We start from the raw sequence: 19,349 nt of genomic DNA on the forward strand, positions 1-19,349 counted from the left end.
TGGTAAGGGAAGGGGGAAAGAAGTTGCAGTCTCTAGAGCTGCAGCCAGGGAGCAGAGGGGAGGGTCCAGCCCTGCTGTATAGCAAAGAGCCCCACCCAGCCGGGAGAGCATATCGGGATGCTGGTGGAGTCTGGTTTATCATAAATCAGCAAGGGGTTTGGGGCAGACATTGCATAAACTGGTTTGAGGGAAATAAGTTAAATCTGATACTATGTTCAACCAGGTTTATCTCAAACTGGTTTCAGCCATTCTCAAACTGATCTCTGTGCACTGAACATCTGTTCTGTTACAGGTTTAAACCAGTTTCTGATCACTTAAACCAGTTTATGTCTAATGTTTGCCCCTAGTCTTAGAGTTTTTAAAAATGAAAATGAAATCACCAAGTACAATTTCAATCACTAAGTACAACTTCAAATGGACAAATTTTACCATTTGACATAAATCTCATTAGTCTGATCCATTTATAATTCTCTTGAAATAATTTTCTATAAAAACCTTCTATATTATCTCAAATCTAACCTTTGCCCTCAGAATAAATTTAACAAACTATTCAATTTTTAATTGTAAGTAAAATGCGTTCTATTATCTCTACTGGTGGGATTTATTATGAAGTGATTTGTGTATGACTACCAATTAAAAGATCTGCTGTGTCATTGGATATCACTTTAGGCCTAACTAAATGAATTCAGGATACCATTTGTTTCTTAAGAAATCTGTTACTATTTTACTTTTTGAAGGAATTTGTTCGATACCCCAAAATGTTTTACAAAGTAAGCAATTATTTTCGTATTAGCCAGCACCTTCTGCCATCATGCATTGTATCTAGTTTGATTTTTTTCCTCCTGTCTTTGTCCCACTAAGATTGCATAACAGTTAGATCTTGAAATTTCTATGGATTGGGTAAAACCTTCACTAAGTGTCCATCCAGCTTTCATCTACCATTTGATGCCAACAGATCAACTGTTTCTAAAGCTACCGTGTCCAAATGGTATTCCTTGTGCATTTACATTTTATTTTTCATAGGTTAGATTGTCCCTGAAGGACACAAAAAAACATAGTAATAGAATATGAAGGCATCCTCAGTGTTACTAGAAATATGGGAAAATATTCTAGGAAACTAATCGGTGCATCTATAATTGCATATGCATGCGGTGCAAAACATTCTGGTGCTTATTGCATCAGAGTTTATTGCTCCTAGATGTGCATTTACAGGTGTACCTGGGATTGTAGCATATTAAGCCAGGTTGGAGCAATCCCGACTAGTGGGGGTAGGGGGCAGCCTGCCAGCCCAGGACTGCTCCCCCTGGCTCAGCATACTGTGGAGGGGCTGGCTGGGGCATGAGGGTGCTTCAGCATAGGGCTAGCTGGCAGGCAGTTCCTGTACAAAAGCATCCTCCTGTCCCAGCTAGCCCCTCTAGCATCTGTACATGTGCTGCTGTGGAGTTTTTTTACTCCCCTGCAGGATAGTACTTGTATTTACCAGTACTAATCTGCTGCAGAGTAAATTAGTTTACTATAGCCTAATAGCAGTGTAGATGCATAACATTTACTGTGCAGCTAATTAGTCTACTGCACAGTAAATGTCTTGTGTAGACATGCCCAATGTCATCTATTAAGTGTGTGACTCTGGGAATTTTCTCCCGGATGCAAACTTCTCAAATTTCCATAAATTACTGAACTTCTGTGCAGTGGCTTCCTTTGAAGAATCTTTTGCTGTTATCTTTAATAATTGTGAAAACAGAGGCTAAAGAATAAATTTTACTACAAAGAATGCCACAAGGATCATCCCTGTCCCTAGTAGCTGACATCTTTGTTTTCAGTGGCACTCCCACATTTTCAGCAGCAAAACAATCCAGACTTTCCCTAAGGAAGATGGTAACTGAAACTTAGAAAAAATTCAAACAAATGAAGATATGGAAATGCCTCCCAAATAACCTTAACTCTGCCTTGTGATGACATGATATGCAGCAGATCAAATATTGTTGTAGAATTTAGTTTAATTCAGTCCAGTATATTAAATATCAATAGGTATTAATCTTAACTGCATGATTAAAGCATGTCCTCATTACACTGTATAATGTTTCAGTGTGCGTTATCTTTGCATTTATGCATCTTAATGCATTTGAGTTTCTTCAAGTTTAAACTTAACTATATATTTCCTGGGTTTCCGATTATCTTTATAAAGTTTGTACCTTCAAGTTTCTGGTGCTAGATACAGACATTCAAAAAGCCCAAGGCAGAATCAATCTAAATTATGTGGTTTTCTGTAAGCAGTGTAGTGTAGGTCAGATGCCGCAATTTTTAAACCAGTTTGTGCACCAAACTTCTGCTCTGTTACAAGTATAGACTGGTTTCTGATCATTTAGATTGGTAAAAGTGTAATATCTGTACCTAGCCAGACATATGTCCTCTACAACAATTCTAGTTTAAGCAGTTTCTTATCTAGGAACTAAGGACTCCTATACACATGTAGGGAGCCTGCTCCAACACACTTTCATTTCAGTCTGCTAAACCATGGAAATCAATGCGCTCCAGCAGTTTCCAGCATCACGTGTATCAGCGTCCCCATGCTAAAAAATGGTGGAGGGGTATTTTAAATTAAAGATTGTTTGAGCTTTAGTTCAAAGAGTACCACCACTATTTTTCAGCGCAGGGACACTGACACGTGACACTCCAGGCGCTTTTAATTAGTGTGGCTCTTGAAGCTGCACTAATTAAAACACCACCCCTATGCCTCCCAGAGCATGTGTATAAATGCCCTAAAATTATAACTGGCAAAAGAAGCTACCAAAATCATTATGGCTTTGAGAAATGTTAGCAATTGCCTTCAAAATTAAACGGAAAAAAGCAAGAGTTACCAACTCAGTACCTTAAATATCGCAAAAGCAGACACCTGTTACAGTGTGTGGGCACAATAGGGTATGCACATGTAACTGTGGGGAAAATACGATGTCAGGAGCAATTATCTGTTTTGTGTGTTTATATGTTTGTATATTTTAAGATGGGTAGAACAGTGTATTTTTGTCAGCCTCCTTTTCAGAAATGGTTGTACCATTTTGGCTGAAACTTTCCCAAATTGTTTAGACATAGGCAGATGCTCATCAAGGAAAATTTTCATCCAAACAGCTTGGAAAAATTGTAAGCAACTAAAAACAAGGGCCTTATAATAGAAAGCAATCTTAACATTAGGCTTCTGGCTTTATACTGTTGTTTACCCCAATATGTATTTTGACATCCACATTCATTACTTATTTTGTTCAGAATGTACTTTTTGCAGTAGGTTCATATTTTTCCAGTTCCAATTATTTCTTTGTAATCAAAGCTGATGTTAATAAATCTGTTTGTTTTGTTTTTGTTGGAACTTGGTGGCTTTTTGTGCTGAAGGAAATAACTGTGTTGTAAAGGATTTTTATCTTTTATATGCATTTGTTTAAATTTTCTTGTACATGACTGGCTTCTCTGAAGAAAGAGGAAAGTGATGTCACATTGCCCTACAGCCATATTACCTTGTGCTATGATTTTGTCAGCTTTCAGTCTTTGTAATGCAGTCATGTCAGGCCATATTTGTTAGTGACATGTAACAAAAAAAGAAGGTGCCAGAGGAAGTGGCATTGTTTTTTTTTTGTTGATGGCTCTCTCTTCTCCCTATTTATTGATATTGGTGGGCTCATTTACTTTTCTATTCACACTGATGAATCCAAAATGTACTTCCCGAAGTTTTGAGGGTCTTGAATGTTACAGAAGAGAGAGGGTTGCAAGCCCCACAGACATTCAGTTCTTTTGGGTACGTTTAAACTAGAAATAGGGCCACACAATCATGAACTTGCAGGAAGTTAAGTGACAAACTGTGGAATGGGATGGTGGTTCAAAAAAGGTTATGAACCACCAATATAGTAGGTGTGTTTTCTTTGAAAATGATGTCAGTATTCCCATTTTTGCCAGGTCGCTGCAGAGTATAGTTAATATATTGTGACCCAAGACAAAGAAGACCGTACTGCCTCTTTTGGTGTCTCTGTTGATTCCCTGAGTTCATTGGGAAAGGTCACTTCATAGTCTTTAGTGGAATTATGCAAGAGCTTTAAGTTAAGAATATATTCAAATGCTTTGATGGTCCACCGCCTTAATCTCTTTGTGTCCCAAACATACCGCCTTGTCTTACCTTTATAGATTGCAAAGTCTTCTTCATGAGAACTATCTCTTGCTACCTGTTGGACATTACCTAGTACAGTCTAATTAGAAGGCAAGGGATACTTTTGATGCTACTGGGATACATGATATTAATAAGTAGCAATGTTAGTTTTTTTTACAGTTTCCTTTTCCTTTTTTTCCTCTTTAGTGTTTCCTGGGAAACATACAGTTTATAAACTCTTGTTTTCCCATCTTCCCCTCCATCCCTCCCCACAAAATTGTGTTCCCATTTAAAGTTCATCCCCAGTATTCCTCTTGCGTCATCAGCCAAGAAATATGAGAAACTTCCATGTATTACTGTATTATTTGCATACAACAGGCACTTTTTCACAAAATCAGTCCTTCACAATTGGAGTGTGTGTATTAAGTAGGGGAATTATTTTCTTTGGTAGAAGAGGAGCAAGCCTGGAGACACTGTGCATGTCATGCAGGTGCCAAGATGGCTACCACTTGTCTGGGTCAGCAAGCTGAAGTGGTGGAGCCAAGTGTTAAACCTCTCACAGCCACGGCTGTTGGCTGAGCACTGCAGCTTGTGCCTGAACAGCAAGTGAGCTGCTGGTAGTATCTTGATGAGGCTTGTGATGTGGAAACAATACTTTATGTTAAGGAACTTGTATAAAGAACTACTTACGCAGACTTGCTATAAATCCCAACAAAATATTCTTCTATAATGAAATCACAAATCCTGAAAGTAAAGGTGTATTGATTAACATTTCTAGAACTTCAGAATAGAGTGAGCTACTGAATTAATATACTTCTGGGGATTATTTCACCAGGATTTACTAGACAGCTGAATGTGGCTTCTCAAACCTTTACAGATAGTTTAAATTGGTCAAAAAAGTAACTTTTAGTACTTCTGATCAATTATGATCAATTAATTAAACAAGAATTAATATGAAGAGAAGTTTAATTTCAGATTGAGGAGGTGACGTTGCAAATAATACTGAATATACACAAATTAATTTAAAGAATAATTAACTTCCTTTTTAAATTTCTGTTGAATGTAGAATTATTTGTTATAGTAACCCTTTCCTTTTGAAGTTATTTAAAGTGCAGCACATAATTGATAAAAACTTTACCGAACAATGTATTAAAAAACTTTCAATTTAATGTTTTTCTTTTGCTAGAGTCCCTGTAAAGAACATCTAGTACTGTACATACTCCAAATACATTGTCGTGACCCATATTGGCTAGGATGGACACTTTGTTATTGTTAGTTAATTAAATATTTCCTGGATAAATGCACAGTTTATATTATTTCTGGGCAAAAGGGAGTGAGTCTGATGCAACAAATGTACAATGGGTAAGTATTTTCAAAGTGATTACACCCACAGCCTGAACATTATCAATAGCTTGTGGGCATATCATTCGTTATTTTAGACCTAGCTGATTGGTGTCAGATTTTACATGAAAGTGACATTTATTGAGTTCAAAGGGATAGATTTGAGGACACTTGAAAACAATTGCAATTGAAAGAGCAAATAATTTCTTCACTACTGTAAGTTGTTATCCTAATAAAAGCTTAGACGATTAACATTCTATGTTAAACTCATTTAAGTTTACTGTTTTATACCTTTTGTTTATATTTAACATTTATCTAGCTGGTATAGTGAAAGAATGAAGTGAATTTGCCTCCCCGTGAGGTTTTTATTACTGAAATATTTGGGCTGAGGCTACATCAGAGGAATCATAGAGAAGTAGGGTTGGAAGGAACCTCTGGAGGTCATCTAGCCCAACCCTCTACCTGAGGCAGGATCACTCCTATCCAAACCATCCTCTCTAAATCCATAACATAAACTCTACATACAACTACTGTCAACTCTGACACAACACAAGACACAGCATCCTAACCTGACACAAGTAAAACAGTGGAACCTCATCAGCCAGTGTCCTGCTTCTATAGAAGGTTGTCAATATATGCTTAAGAGGTCCCAGGTAGAGAGCCATACCCCCAGCTACAAAGAAAGGCAAAAACCCCCACAGTCCATACCAATCTGACCATGAGGTAAAATTCCTTCCTGAGCCTAAATATGGTAATCAGTATGACCCTGAATGCAGAAGCAAAACCTTCTAGACAGGAACCTCCAGCTTTGGTCCCAGAAGGAATGTTGGCACACCCCAGTCAAAATCCCCAGCCTTGGCTGTATCCATCACCCAATGCCTTTGAGGGAGACTTAAAAACACCCTGACATGTGTAGCAGAAGTTTGGAGTGGGGGTAACCAGCAAAGCCCAGAAGCATGGGAAATACCTATACTGTACTAGAATACAGGCATTGCAATGCCTAGATCATCCCTGACCAGTGGCTGTCCAACCTCTTAATGAACACAACCTGTGATGGAGTCCACACCTTCTTTAGACAGTCTATTCCACTGCCTCATTGTTCTAAGTGACAAAGTTTTTTCAAATATCCAATCTAAATGTACTTTGCTGCATCTTCAGGCTTTTGGTCCTCATCCCCCTCAATGCAGCAAGAGGAAAAGGTGCTTTTCCTCTTCTTTATGGCAGCCCTTCAGGTATTCAAGTGCTGGCTTCTACCCTGGGGGTCTTTAAAAGGAGGCTGAATGAACACCTTGCCGGGGTCATTTGACCCCAGTACTCTTTCCTGCCATGGCAGGGGGTTGGACTTGATGATCTGCTCAGGTCTCTTCTGACCCTACTAACTATGAAACTATTTGAAAACTGCTGTCATGTCCCCTTTTAAGCACCTTTTCTAAGCTGAGCGTGCCTAGCCCCTTCAGCCTTTTCTCATATGGATTGCTTTCCAAGCCTTTTATCATCTTTGTTGACCACCTCTGGACCCTCTCTAACTTCTCTAAGTCCTTTTTAAAATGTGGAGCCCAGAACTGCACACAGTACTCCAAATGAGACCTAACCAGTGCTGAGTAGAGAGACACTATCACCTCCCATGTCTTGCACCTAATACTTTTATTGATGCATCCAAAACCTGTGTTCATCTTTTGTGCAGCTGCATCATACTGTAGATTCATATCACGTATGTGGTCTACCAAGACTTCCAGGCAGCATTCCCTCTAAGCTGCATGGCATGTGTGGCTGCACAAGTGAGCCTGACAGGGTGGCATGAGCGCACCTGCACAGCTATGCGCACCACACAGCTTAGAGGAAACGCTGCTCCCAGGTCTTTTTCCATAGTGCTGTCATCCAGCTACATATCACCCATTTTGTATCTCTTTTTTTTTATTCTTCTTCCCAAGTGGTAGCACCTTGCATTTGTCTGCATTGAACTTCATTCTGTTAGCTCTAGCCCAGTTTTCCAATCTGTCGAGAGCCTTCTGAATTGTGCTCCCATTTTCCAACATGTTCACTGTCTTCTCAGTTTTGTGGCATCCACTAACTTGCTCAAGAAGCTTTCTATGCCATCATTGATATCATTAAACATATTAAACAGCACCAGGCATAGGACAGACTCCTGTGGGACTCCACTCAAAACCTCCTGCCATCCTAAGATGGACCTGTTAATAATTACCATTTGCTTGCAGCTATTAAGCCAGTTGTCTATCCACCTTAAATGTTTAATAAAAATCCAGTCTGATCAAATGAAAATAATAGCCCTGAATTTTACCAAAAGGTAGATTTGAGCTGTTTGAGTTGAGGGCATCCTTAATGGCAGTTAAAGAGCTCTTTTTCTGATATGTGAAAATTTATTTTTTTTTAATTTGTTTCACATGAATAATACCTTGAACTTTGTATTAGTAGTTTTGATTTATTTCTTGCCATTTTTCTTTTTTGATTTCTGTTATTCTGATGACAAGCATTAATAGCCTTCAATTTGATCTAAGGATTTAAATTTCTCTTTGTCTTACTTTAAGCTTCCTATTTTAACTAGCTTTATCACTGGGCAAATTCCTTTCTATAGGGTAGTGCCCCAGTACTGGGTTTGGTACTTCTCCTCCAAGGACATTGCACTTGGTTTAACTGTGATGACAATTAGTTAGTAGAACCACTATAAATACTTCTTGAACTGACCCTTCTTTTGCTATCACATAGTCAAATTTACCCCTGCTTACCTATACTTCTTTTTTTTCCTTTCTTCCAGTACAATAGTCCATAGATCTGTCCTTTCCTTGAAAAGCTTCCTAGAATATAGGAAAAATATTATTGACCTAACAAAGAGTTTAGTCCTACCAGGTATGTGCATCTGATTTTGATTAAATTACTTTTCTGCTGAAATATAGATTAAAATTTGTCTTGCATTAATTATCACTGCCATAGCATGTAGGCCTTGTTGATGAAGGGAGTAGAACAGTGGCTCTGACACACTACAACTTTAGAAAGGGTTTAGAAATGATCTCCCCAATATTCTTATAAGTAAGCTAATAGAATAATACCCAAGTGAAGTTGTAATAAATTTGGTATACAGATGCTTGAATAAGCATGCTCAAAAAGTAGTCATCAATGGCCCAATGTCAAACTGAGAGAGAGTATCAAGTCAGGTTCCCACAGGTTCTGTTCTGGATCTGATACTGTTCAGTATGTTCATTAATGACATGAAAGAGGGACATAAATTGGTAAATCTATGTATTTGGTAGAGTTGATAAATCTGTGTGTGGTACTAAGCTGATGTGGTAGCAGATACTTTAGAGAACAAAGTGACCTTAGTAAATTGGTCTAAAATAAACCAAATAAAGTTCAATAACCAGAAGTTTACACTTAAGGAATAATCAAATGCACAAACACAAAATGAGGAATAACTAGCTCATCTGTGGTACTGTAGAAAGAGATGTTATATTGGGGGTATAGTGCATTGGAAACGCAATAGGAATCTTCAGTCTAAAATTGTTGCAAAAAAAAACTTAATTGCACACTGGAATGTGCTAATGCAAGGTTTATCAACCTTTTTAAACAACTGTACCCATTTTGTCTCAAAGTTTCAGCTCATGTACCCCTTTATATATTTTTTTTCTTGTTTTTAATGTTACCACTTATGTGATATAAGGCAGGCTACGCTAATTAACATTAAATGCATTATTAATAGTTGCATTAAATATATATATATATATCTCATAGTTATACCACAACAGTTTAGGCCTGGTATGCTGCTGGATTAGCAGAGCATGGGACTGAGCCACAAACGGCTTGTCCAGGGGGTCTGTGTGGGGGGGCTGGCTCCCATTGCTGCATGTATCCCAGGAGGGCATGAGGGGCATATGTCCCCGGATCTGTGTGGGGCGAGGGCAGGCTGCCACTGGGCTGGGGCTAGAGCCAGGGCAGCGCCAGGCTCTTTGCAGTGGTGGGGATGGGCCAGGCTGCGCTTGGGGCGGGTGGCAGTGCTGCTGGGAGGGGAGTTATGGGGGGGGGCAACCCCCCTCCCAGTGCTGCCACTGCCCGCTCTGACTGGAGCCCAACCCAGCCCCCACACAAGGAAGAGCCCAGTGCCAGCCCCAGCCCCAGCCCACAGCGGCAGCCCACCCTGCCCCATGTGCACATCCAGGGTCATATGCCTTCCCAGGGTGCGTGTAGCAGAGGGAGGCACCCCCCCATCTCCAGATGAGCCAAGGCTCTGTCCCATGCTCCACCTCACCCTGGCTGTGCCACCTGTGCCCAGCCCCACTCCCTCCCCCACCGCTGGGGCCTCAATCTGCCTCCCCCATACTCCACACTCCCGGACTGTGCTCTTGGCCACCTGCGTGTTATGCTGTGGCTGAGCACATACATGGAGCATTTATTGGCCACATTAGCTGCCACATTAGCCAAAAAAAGCCAGTTGCTGACAGTCACTTTTCCTTATCAGTGGTGATCCAATATAGGATGGATGTATTAGTGCACCTCTAGTAATTTTTTGTCGTTCATTCTGCATACCCACTATGACTTTTTAAGTGCCCCTAGGGGTACACATACCCCCAGCTGACAACCACTGTGCTAATGGGAGTGTGGTATGCAAGTCACAGGAGGACTATATCCACTTTTGGGCACCACATTTCATGAAGGGTATGGACAAATTAGAAATAGTCCAGAGAGGAACAACAAAAATGGTTATATTGTATAGAAACTGGGTGAGGTTGGACAAATTGGGGCAGGAGAGGGAAGGGAAGGATGAGACGAGATCTGTGAAATCTTCAGCTATAAAAGGGGTTGTTTATTAAAACAAAAAAAAATAGCAAAAAGAACAGCAATCGATTGTTCTCTGTGTTAATGGGGGCCAGGGCAAGAATAGAGTTATATTGCAATAAGGGAGATAGAACTTTCTAACTAGAATGGTGGATAAACACTGAAATGGATTATTTAAAAAGGTTGTGGAATTTCTATCCTCAGAAGTTTTTAAGTGCAACCATGTATATAGGATGGTTCAGCTACAGGTGATCTTTCTCTGAACAGGGGTTTGGACTAAATGACCTCCTGAAGTCCCTTCTTGTCCTCTTTTACTATTATCATAGACATTTGTTAGACTCTTTTGGGACTACATTTATTTTATTCTGCATCTGACTGAAAGGTCTAGTTCTACTGCTTATACTACAAGTAGACTAAAGAGCTATTCTAGAAAGGCTTTTGCAGAGCTTCATACTGGTAGAAAGAACATACTTAGATAAGCAGGGATGAATGTTCCTCTCTTAACTGTCCTGAAAGGCATTCTTCATTGCTAAAGGAGAGGACCCATCTTTATTTTGTGAAATAGTCTGAAAGTATACATAATGTCCCCACTGTTGTGTTTCAACAGTAGAATCCATGTCTGCCACATAGGTGACCTGGGTCTAATTCTCAGATGCTCACATAACTACAGCCATTGAGGCACCAAATGCCTAAACTCAGTCTGACCTTTAGATTCTGTCATAGTGGAGATGAAAGATTTGGGCAGCCTCCTAAACTCCACACTCCTGCCTTGGTGTACACTTCAAAGGTCTCGGTGACCCCTCATGCATACACCATGATCCAATAGGTTTAATGGTTGCCTTCTTGTATTCATATTGTATACGGAATAGTTGATGCAGACCTGGGCTTTGAGCCATTCAAGAGAGAATGAGTCCAGCTGATAAACAAAACTGACAAGATCCCAAGAATATCTAGTCAGCTCTTTCTGATGGCGTTACTGTGAAAGCCAGTTTTCTACAGGACATTCTAAATTTCTTTTTAGCACTGGTTTTGTCTGTGATGCCTGTGTCATTTTTTCCTTAACAGTGGGCACATCTAAACATGCTGCTAAAGCAAGTACTAAATGACTGCACAGTAACCACCCGTACTGTGCGGTCCCGGCACTGCACAGGCCATTTCTGATCCTACTGCACATTAGCTCATTGCTACTGCACAGTAGCAGCGGCACCATGGTTTGTGCCTACCAACACTACGTCACCATAGCTTGTCCCTACGTAGCATCTCATGCAGATGTGCCCAGTGTTAACTTTAAAATGTCGGGCATTGAGGTTTCTGTAAATATTCAGAATCTGACATGCATGTTGAGCTACAACCTACAGTCTCTATCAGAACAAAAATTAAAAATATGTAATAGCGGTCTAAAGTGTAGGGCAGGGAAGCAGGAAATCTTGGCTCCCCCACTATGTCACTGATCTGCTGCAAATCACTTTACTTTTACAGTTCACCGTTTGGTTTGGAAATGTCCCCTTTCTAATGCTTAATAGCACCTTGCAAGATTTATTGGTACTTCTTGTCTTTCAGTGATGTGAAACTGCACTAAATAAGGGTGTAGTTACACCTTACAATTAGCATGTGTTAATTATAGCTAGTGTTAAAATTAGCATGTGTTTTCAGCAGTTGCACATTAAGTGTTAAAACCCTGTGTAATGCACAGTGGTCTGAGCTGCCCTAAGAAGGCTGGCGAGCAGGGGAATGGCTAGGAACCAGTTTGGCTCTGTGCCTGCCCAGCTTGCTTGCTCTCAGAGGCAGGGTAGGTGCCCCAGATTGTGGGCATCTGGGGGCTGGCAGGATCCCACTGGGCCTGCCTGCCCTGACTAGGTTTCTGCACCACTCACTGCCCAAATCAACTTGCTGCCACCTCCCAAACATTGGGCCCACCACATTTGCCCTCATTCCCTACCAGCCTGCTACCACTGCTTCCTTCCCACATGCCTTCCCCCACTAGTCCAGATCAGGCCCGCCATGGCACCTACATCTTCCCCCCACTCCTGCTAGCCCAGATTGGGCCCTCTGTGCCACACCATATGCTGCCTATGCCTCCCAAGTGCCCAGATTGGGTCAGCTTCCCCCAGCACCACATATTCCCCCTCAGCCCTACCCCCCACCCCCCCTCACACACAAAGAGCTCCTGGCTCATCTGTGGCTGCTGGTGCTGTTCCAGGGAAGCAAGCAAGGGAGGGGAACCCACCCACCACCACTGCTTTCTGGGCTGTACCCGGGTCCCAGAGAGCAGCAGCAGCCTGATGGCAGTGTATGTTGGATATGATTGTTTCCTATTACAATGGTACGCTTCAGTTTCTGGTAATGTAGCCACAATTAACCTTCAATCTCCTTTAATATTTGCAGTTTAGCATCAGGGTAGTATGTACTAAATTAGTGTAGTTTACATACCAGAAGGCTGAAAACCTTGTACTATCAAGAGAACTACCAGAAAAATAAAAAATAAAATAAAAGGTAGAAAGTTTAATTAAACTTATAGTTTTAAGGAGTGCAATAACTTGGTAAGTTATTTTCATTCTTTATCCATGCTAATTTAATTTGACACATTCCTTATAAAGGAGGAGAAGATGCAAGTATTTCTAAATGCATAAATATTGATATTTTAAATTGCAGTTAAATCAGTAGTGTCAGAGTGGTGTTCTAGCTGTGATGGCCCAGGAATTATGTGGCAGGCAAGGATTTTGGGGGGGTGGGGCTGGGGGGGTATTTTTTATTGGACCAACTGTATAGTTGGAATAAAGTTAGACAAGCTTTCAAACACATTGCATTCTTCATCAGGTCTGAGGAGGGAAGCAAGCACAGCAATGTTAAGAGCAGAGAAAGGAGTTGTGAAATTGGAGAGAAGAGGGAAATTCCCAGGTGTAACAGACAAGCTATTAGCAAAAGAAAAAAAATTGAATTACTTGGAGATCAAGACCTATCACAAGGGAGGAGGGTCATTAATACATGTTGTGTGTAGGCAAAATTTCAGGAATGCAATAGATTATAGTATGTCAAAAAATCAGTATCAGTGTGCAGTCCTTGGTTCCTAGCGTCTAGCCAGCTTATGAATTTTTGTTCTCAAGCTCACCTTTACAAGGTTATTGGCAGTTTTCTCTTAAGTATGAGGATTGTGAGGTCAGAAAGGGAGTAGTTGTTCTCTGAAAAATGTGATCCTACTGATGTATGTGTATCCCTGTCCTTTATATTCTTTTCTGTGAAAGTTCATTATTGTGTGTAGTTGCTGTCTCCTTTCACCTGCATAGTTACCATGAGAGCATTTGGTATAATGGATCAGATATATCACATTGTGGGAAAGGCATGTGTAGAAACCATGGATTCTGATGGGTTCCTTGTGTGGGAGTTGTAACAGAGAGTCTATGGCTCCTATTACTTATAGAAAGGAGAAAAGGCAAAACTATGCTCAGGCAGTTCAGAGTGGGGCATACTCGAGAGAGGCATCACATCAGTTTGACCCGGCTCACCCAACATCTGTATAGATCAGTGGTCTATTGCTGTTACCCTAAAGACCAGTAAGCAAAACTCATTACAGGGCACCTTCAGACAGCCCAAGGAATCACAGTATAGCACTTCAGGCTTGAGCCTGCCAGGGGGACAGGGGAAGCAGTAGTACAGTAGCCCAGGAGGGTAGCAACGAGGGTTAGAGCAGGGGCGGGCAATTATTTTGGGCAGAGGGCCACTTACTGAGTTTCAGCAAGCCAATGAGGGCCACATGACAGGTAGCCCAGGGCAGATTAATATTAATTTTCTAAATTTTTTAGGGGCCCCACAGGCCAGATAGAATGGCCTGGCAGGTCACATGTGGCCCCTGGGCCGCATTTTGCCTACCCCTGGGTTAGAGACTCACAGCCCGGAGAGGACAGAGCTGGGACCATGGTCCCACTGCCCAGGAGGTGCAAAGACAGGGCTAGTGAGAGCCCATTTCCCAGCCACAGGAGGAGCAGAGATTGACAGAAGACTGGAAAGATGAAGAAGTCTATATGAGAGATGGGACCTAAGGCTGATTGGCTGGACAGCAGTTCTGCAGAAAAGGACTTGGGGGTTACAATAATCTGAATACGAGCTGACAGTGCGGCCTTGTTGCCAAGAAGGCTAATAGCATACTGGCCTGCATTGCCAGGAGTGTTGACAACAGGGCAAGGGAAGTGATTATTCCCCTCTATTCAGCACTGGTGAGGCCACATCTGGAGTGTTCAGTTTTAGGTCCTCCACTACAAAAAGATGTGGACAAATTGGAGAGAGTCCAGAGGGGGCAACAAAAATAGTTTGGTGCTGGGGCACATGACTTCTGAAGAGAGGCTGAGGGAACTGGGCTTATCTACTACAGACCCCCCACCCAGAGTCAAGACCTTGACCAAGAGTTCACCACAGAATTGGCTGAGGCCACACAGTCCCAGTGTATGGTTGTCATGGGAGCCTTTAACTACCCAGACATCTTGTGGGAGTAGCGCTCACCCAAATCCGAGCGGTCGCAAAGCTTTCTTTCATGTGTGGATGACCTCTATCTGACGCAGGAAGTCTACGGGCCAACAAGAGGTAAAGCGCTGCTTGACCTCATACTGGCAACCGGGGATGACCTAATCAGCAACCTAACAATCGAAGGGGAGCTGGGTGACAGTGATCATGAACTGATCACCTTCACCATCTGCCAAAAAGCTGGCAAGTCAGTCAGCAATACAGAAGTCCTCGACTTCAGGAAAGCTGACTTTAACAACCTAAGAAGACTTGTCAGAGAGGCCCTAAATGGCCACAACCCAATGGAGAGAGGAGTTCAGGACGAGTGGTTGCTCCTCAAGGGAGCAATCCTGGATGCGCAAGCAAACCATCCCGTCTCAGAGGAAAGGCAGCAAAAGGGCACAGCAGCCTCCTTGGCTCTCCAGGGAACTGGCAGACCTCCTGTATCTTAAAAGGAAGACCTACAAAGGATGGAGGCCTGGAACTGCCACCCAAGGAGGAGTACTCTGCTTTAGTCCGGACTTGCAGAGAGCAAATCAGGAAAGCTAGCTACAAATATCAGGAAAATTAAAAGTCCTTTTTTAGATATGTGGGGAGCCAGAGGAAAAGCAAAGGCAACATTGGACCCTGCCAAACCAGATGGGCAACTGACGCCCAGGAAAAAGCGAACTTGCTAAATGGGTACTTTGCCTTTAAACCGTAGCATAGACAAATAATATTTTAAGATCACTGTACTTCGCAGAGATTATTAAAGGAGAAAAGAAAATCTTGACAATTAATTTTACTTTGAATATGTTGGCCATTTTTTAACTCTAAGCACTGTTTCCACTGTACAGTCAGTTATGCCACAATCTTGCAGTGAGTTCTGTCCACAGACTGGTATTCACAAAACAACCTGTTGGCTCCTTATGATTTAAATAGGTCTTACATACAAAACAGGGATGAGAGAACATTTTAAGGGCAAAAAACCCCAAGAAAATTATTGTAACTGCATTAAAAAATTGCAGATAGCTTGTAGGATGGCTTCTGTTTCGGTTTCTTTTTTGTGCCCAGCTTTCTAGTTCACAGTGTTCTTTCATAATTGTATTATTTGTTATAAAATATATACCGTGTTATAGAAGACCATGTTAATATTTCTTTTGGAAACTTTAGAGGTTTTATTTTTATTTCCTGACTATTTTTCCCTTGGGTTTTAGTTTTAGTTTTTTACTATATAGCTGCCTATTCTAGGTACTCATGTTATAGCATCTGAGTGCCTTTTGGTATTTAGGACAATTGTCTCACTACAGCCCTGTAAAGCAGAGAAATACAAATTCTAGGCTGCTATGGTGAGAAGCTTCCTGAGTGTTTTTGTTCCTTGCTTTCTTTTACACCCCTTCCTCCTCTCCGACAACTGCTCGAGAAATTCTCTTATTATTCTACTGCAGGCTGTTCCATTGAGGGTGAGCTGTGTTTGCTGGGAAAGGAAGCATTGTTTAAGAGGAACTGTGTACACCACACCTTTTCTTCAACAGAATTGTTCTGTCCGCTTGAATGTAATGGGATATTGGAAACTGAGAATGTCTTGGGTAGGGGTTGGCAACTTTTTTGGGCAGAGTGCCAAAAACACCCACAGTCTCGACTTCTAAGATGTTAGTGTGCCAGAGATGGATGGCAGGAGGGCTGCAAGGACCCCAGTCCTAATTGGGGCAGCTTCACTCTGGCCCCTTCCCTGCCATCTAGCCTGAGGTGCGCATGGCAAGCAAAATGCCTTTCGTGCCACACGCTGGTATCCATGCTGGGAGTTGCCTAACCCTGGTGTAGGTGTTTGGCTTTGCTTTTTTCAAAGAGGAGTGTCTGCTTGATTTCTTTCATCTGCAAATAGTTATAAACTTGAAATTAATAGTGAAGAATGTATGTATCAGGAATAAAATATTAAGATGAAAGTAGGGATTGTACTTCTGAGGTGTTTAAGCTGAAAAGAAAATGAGACAGATCAGGAATAGTACAATAAAACTCCTTTACGTATACCTATTTGTTTTACAGTTTCTTATTATTTATAATTAAAATCTCTGATTTCCTTCTTAAATGGCACCAAATATAGATTAGTTTATTCATTATGTTATGCATCATTATCATCATACTGTGCATCACTGAATTGGTTTAATTCATTGCATTAACATGTATTTTATTCATAGGATCAGGATTATTTTTCAATATTGTCATGTAAAATAGATGCTGAATTGGCAGGACCTGTGTAGTTAATAAAAAACACAAGAATTTAAAGTTTCTGTTCCTTGAACTCCTGAAGACTGTCTCTTTAAGGAATATTTATTTGAAATTAAACAAGGGGACAATTGTATTTTAATAACATTTGTAAATCAAAATGTGTTTTTAAAAAACATTATCAAATGGATTGGAGTTAAAATGCAGCCCACTTTAAAAAGACAGTGAAGAGACAGAACAACATGAATACAAACACTGTTGTGTTTCATGTATTTAAGTGAATAATTTAATAAACATACATTGCCTGTGCTGAAACTCCAGGAAGTCCAGTGCTTGTACTAGTGTACAAGAACCAGAAACTTAACATAAAAGCAGTAGTATCCAAACTGAGCGGTACCAACAGTATGTAAGTGGTAAAAAAAATAAATAAATTAGACATTTAAAATGATCAGTTCTAATGCTCTGTTATTAATGATGCAGATGACACTTTTCTTTAGTGCTGTATATTTTTTTTTTTATCTTGACAGTATTTTGACACAGTTCCTGTAATGCTTCTAAAGATGATCTGTTTTTACTTCCTTTGAAGCATATTTCAGGAATGTGACATTGTCTTTAAACACTGTTTCCTCCCATTGCAATAATAATAGAGTTGTCACAGGAGTTAAAATGAGATTATGAAACCTCCCTTTATAGTACTTTCATTGAAACCAGGAGTGTCAAACTCCCTTCCCCGCTGGATCAGATCCAAACAACAAAGCTCCTTGTGGGCCTGGGTCAGGGCCAGGTCCCAAGCCATCTCTGTCAGCAGGGAAAGCCCCAATGGGACTCTATATGCCTTAAATAAATGTTGGGCCCAGCTCCTCCAGGAGCCCCATGGGCCAGATAATATAACAACATGGGGCAGATCCAGCCTGCAGGCTGCATCTTCGACAGCTCTGATCTAAACCACACTATTTCAATTTACATGCCAGAATATCATGAAAAATAGTGCCAGAAGCTTTACAGAAGTTGAGGTATGTTGTGTCCATTGCCCACCCCCTGTCCACAAGACTAATTACCATTTCATAGAAAGAAATGAAGTTGGTTAGGCACATTTTTTTTCTTGACAGAGTGGTGTCTATTACTTTTCATTTTGTTAGATGTTTCCAAATTGATTTTTTTTTGTTTGTTTTATATTTATATTCACACACACACACACACACACACACACACACACCAGTATCTTTCTAGGAACTGAAATTAAAGTGACTGGTCTTTAATTCCATAGGTATTCTTTTTTTCTTTTTTGTTTTAAGATGAGCACAATATTTACCCTTTTATATCTTTTGAAATCTTGCTTGGTCTCCGTGGGTTCTCAAAGGTACTAGCCAGTGTCCCCGCAATTACTTCAACCAATTTCTTGAGTACTCTAGGATAAATATCTTCAATAATATCTTCAATTCCTATTGATTTGAAAACCTTTACCATATCTAAGTAATCCATTGGGTTTCCCCTCCTCCCCTCCCCCCGGCTAGGCTTCCCTTTTACACAGCATAACTTTCCAGCGAGTTTATAACCCCCCAGAATGCTCTGGGTCCTACCATGCAGCCAGTTTTCCATCCACTGAACTGTTGAGCAGTTAGGCCCACAATCTTCCAATTTTTCCACAAGGATATCATGGGGTATTAGTTCAAAAGCCTTTTGGAAGTCTAGGTATATACTGTCAAACTTCTCTCCTGTGTCCAGGTGGCAAGAGACCTGTTCATAGAAGATAAGATTGGTAAGACAATACCTACCTGCAACAAAGCCATGCTGGCTGTCATTCAGAATCTTACCCTCAAGAAGTGTATCATTATTTTTCAAATAACTTTATTAGCTACTAATGCAATTCTAAGGAGTGTGTAACAAATTAGAACCACATCCTCCTTGAATTGAATGTAAAACTGTGCTACATGTTTACAGAATTTTGACCCAGGCCTCAGGCACTCTGTTAGATTGGTATAGACATGCTGTGGGGCAGTAAATAGTGCTGTGGAGTTAGGGAAGGTGTAACAACTAGAGGTCCCAGGGGTGGCTGTGATGTCCCTGGTGGCTCCACAACCATGCCCCGCTCTGCCCCTAGGGTTCCTTCCTGTCATTCTGACCATGCCTTGATGGTATAATAATAAACAGTGAGGCTGCCCACAGGCCTTTGTGTGGTCCCAGTTCCACTGAATCCCCACTAGGGCTCCCTGGCACCCCACTGGTCCTCAGGCCTCTTGGTGGGCCTTGCTAGTTCTCAGGCCCTTCATTGGGCCTCTATAGTCTACTGTGCCCAGCAGGGCACCCAAAGCCTTAGGCTAATTACATGGCTCTATATCCTTCGCTACGCCATGCCCCATGCCTCACATGTGTTACTATAATACTGTTCCTTATA

The 19,349-nt window shown here is 41.2% G+C and overlaps 1 protein-coding gene across 3 annotated transcripts in view; it reads left to right on the top strand.

Moving 5' to 3' along the window:
• The window catches only part of MYRIP (myosin VIIA and Rab interacting protein), a 396,401-nt gene that overhangs the window by 232,400 nt on the left and 144,652 nt on the right, over positions 1–19,349 (top strand). The gene's annotated exons all lie outside the window — the stretch shown is intronic.

This window comes from Crocodylus siamensis, chromosome 5 (genome assembly GCF_052110815.1).
Source record: "Crocodylus siamensis isolate JL-2025a chromosome 5, ASM5211081v1, whole genome shotgun sequence".
Lineage (NCBI taxonomy): Eukaryota > Metazoa > Chordata > Crocodylia > Crocodylidae > Crocodylus > Crocodylus siamensis.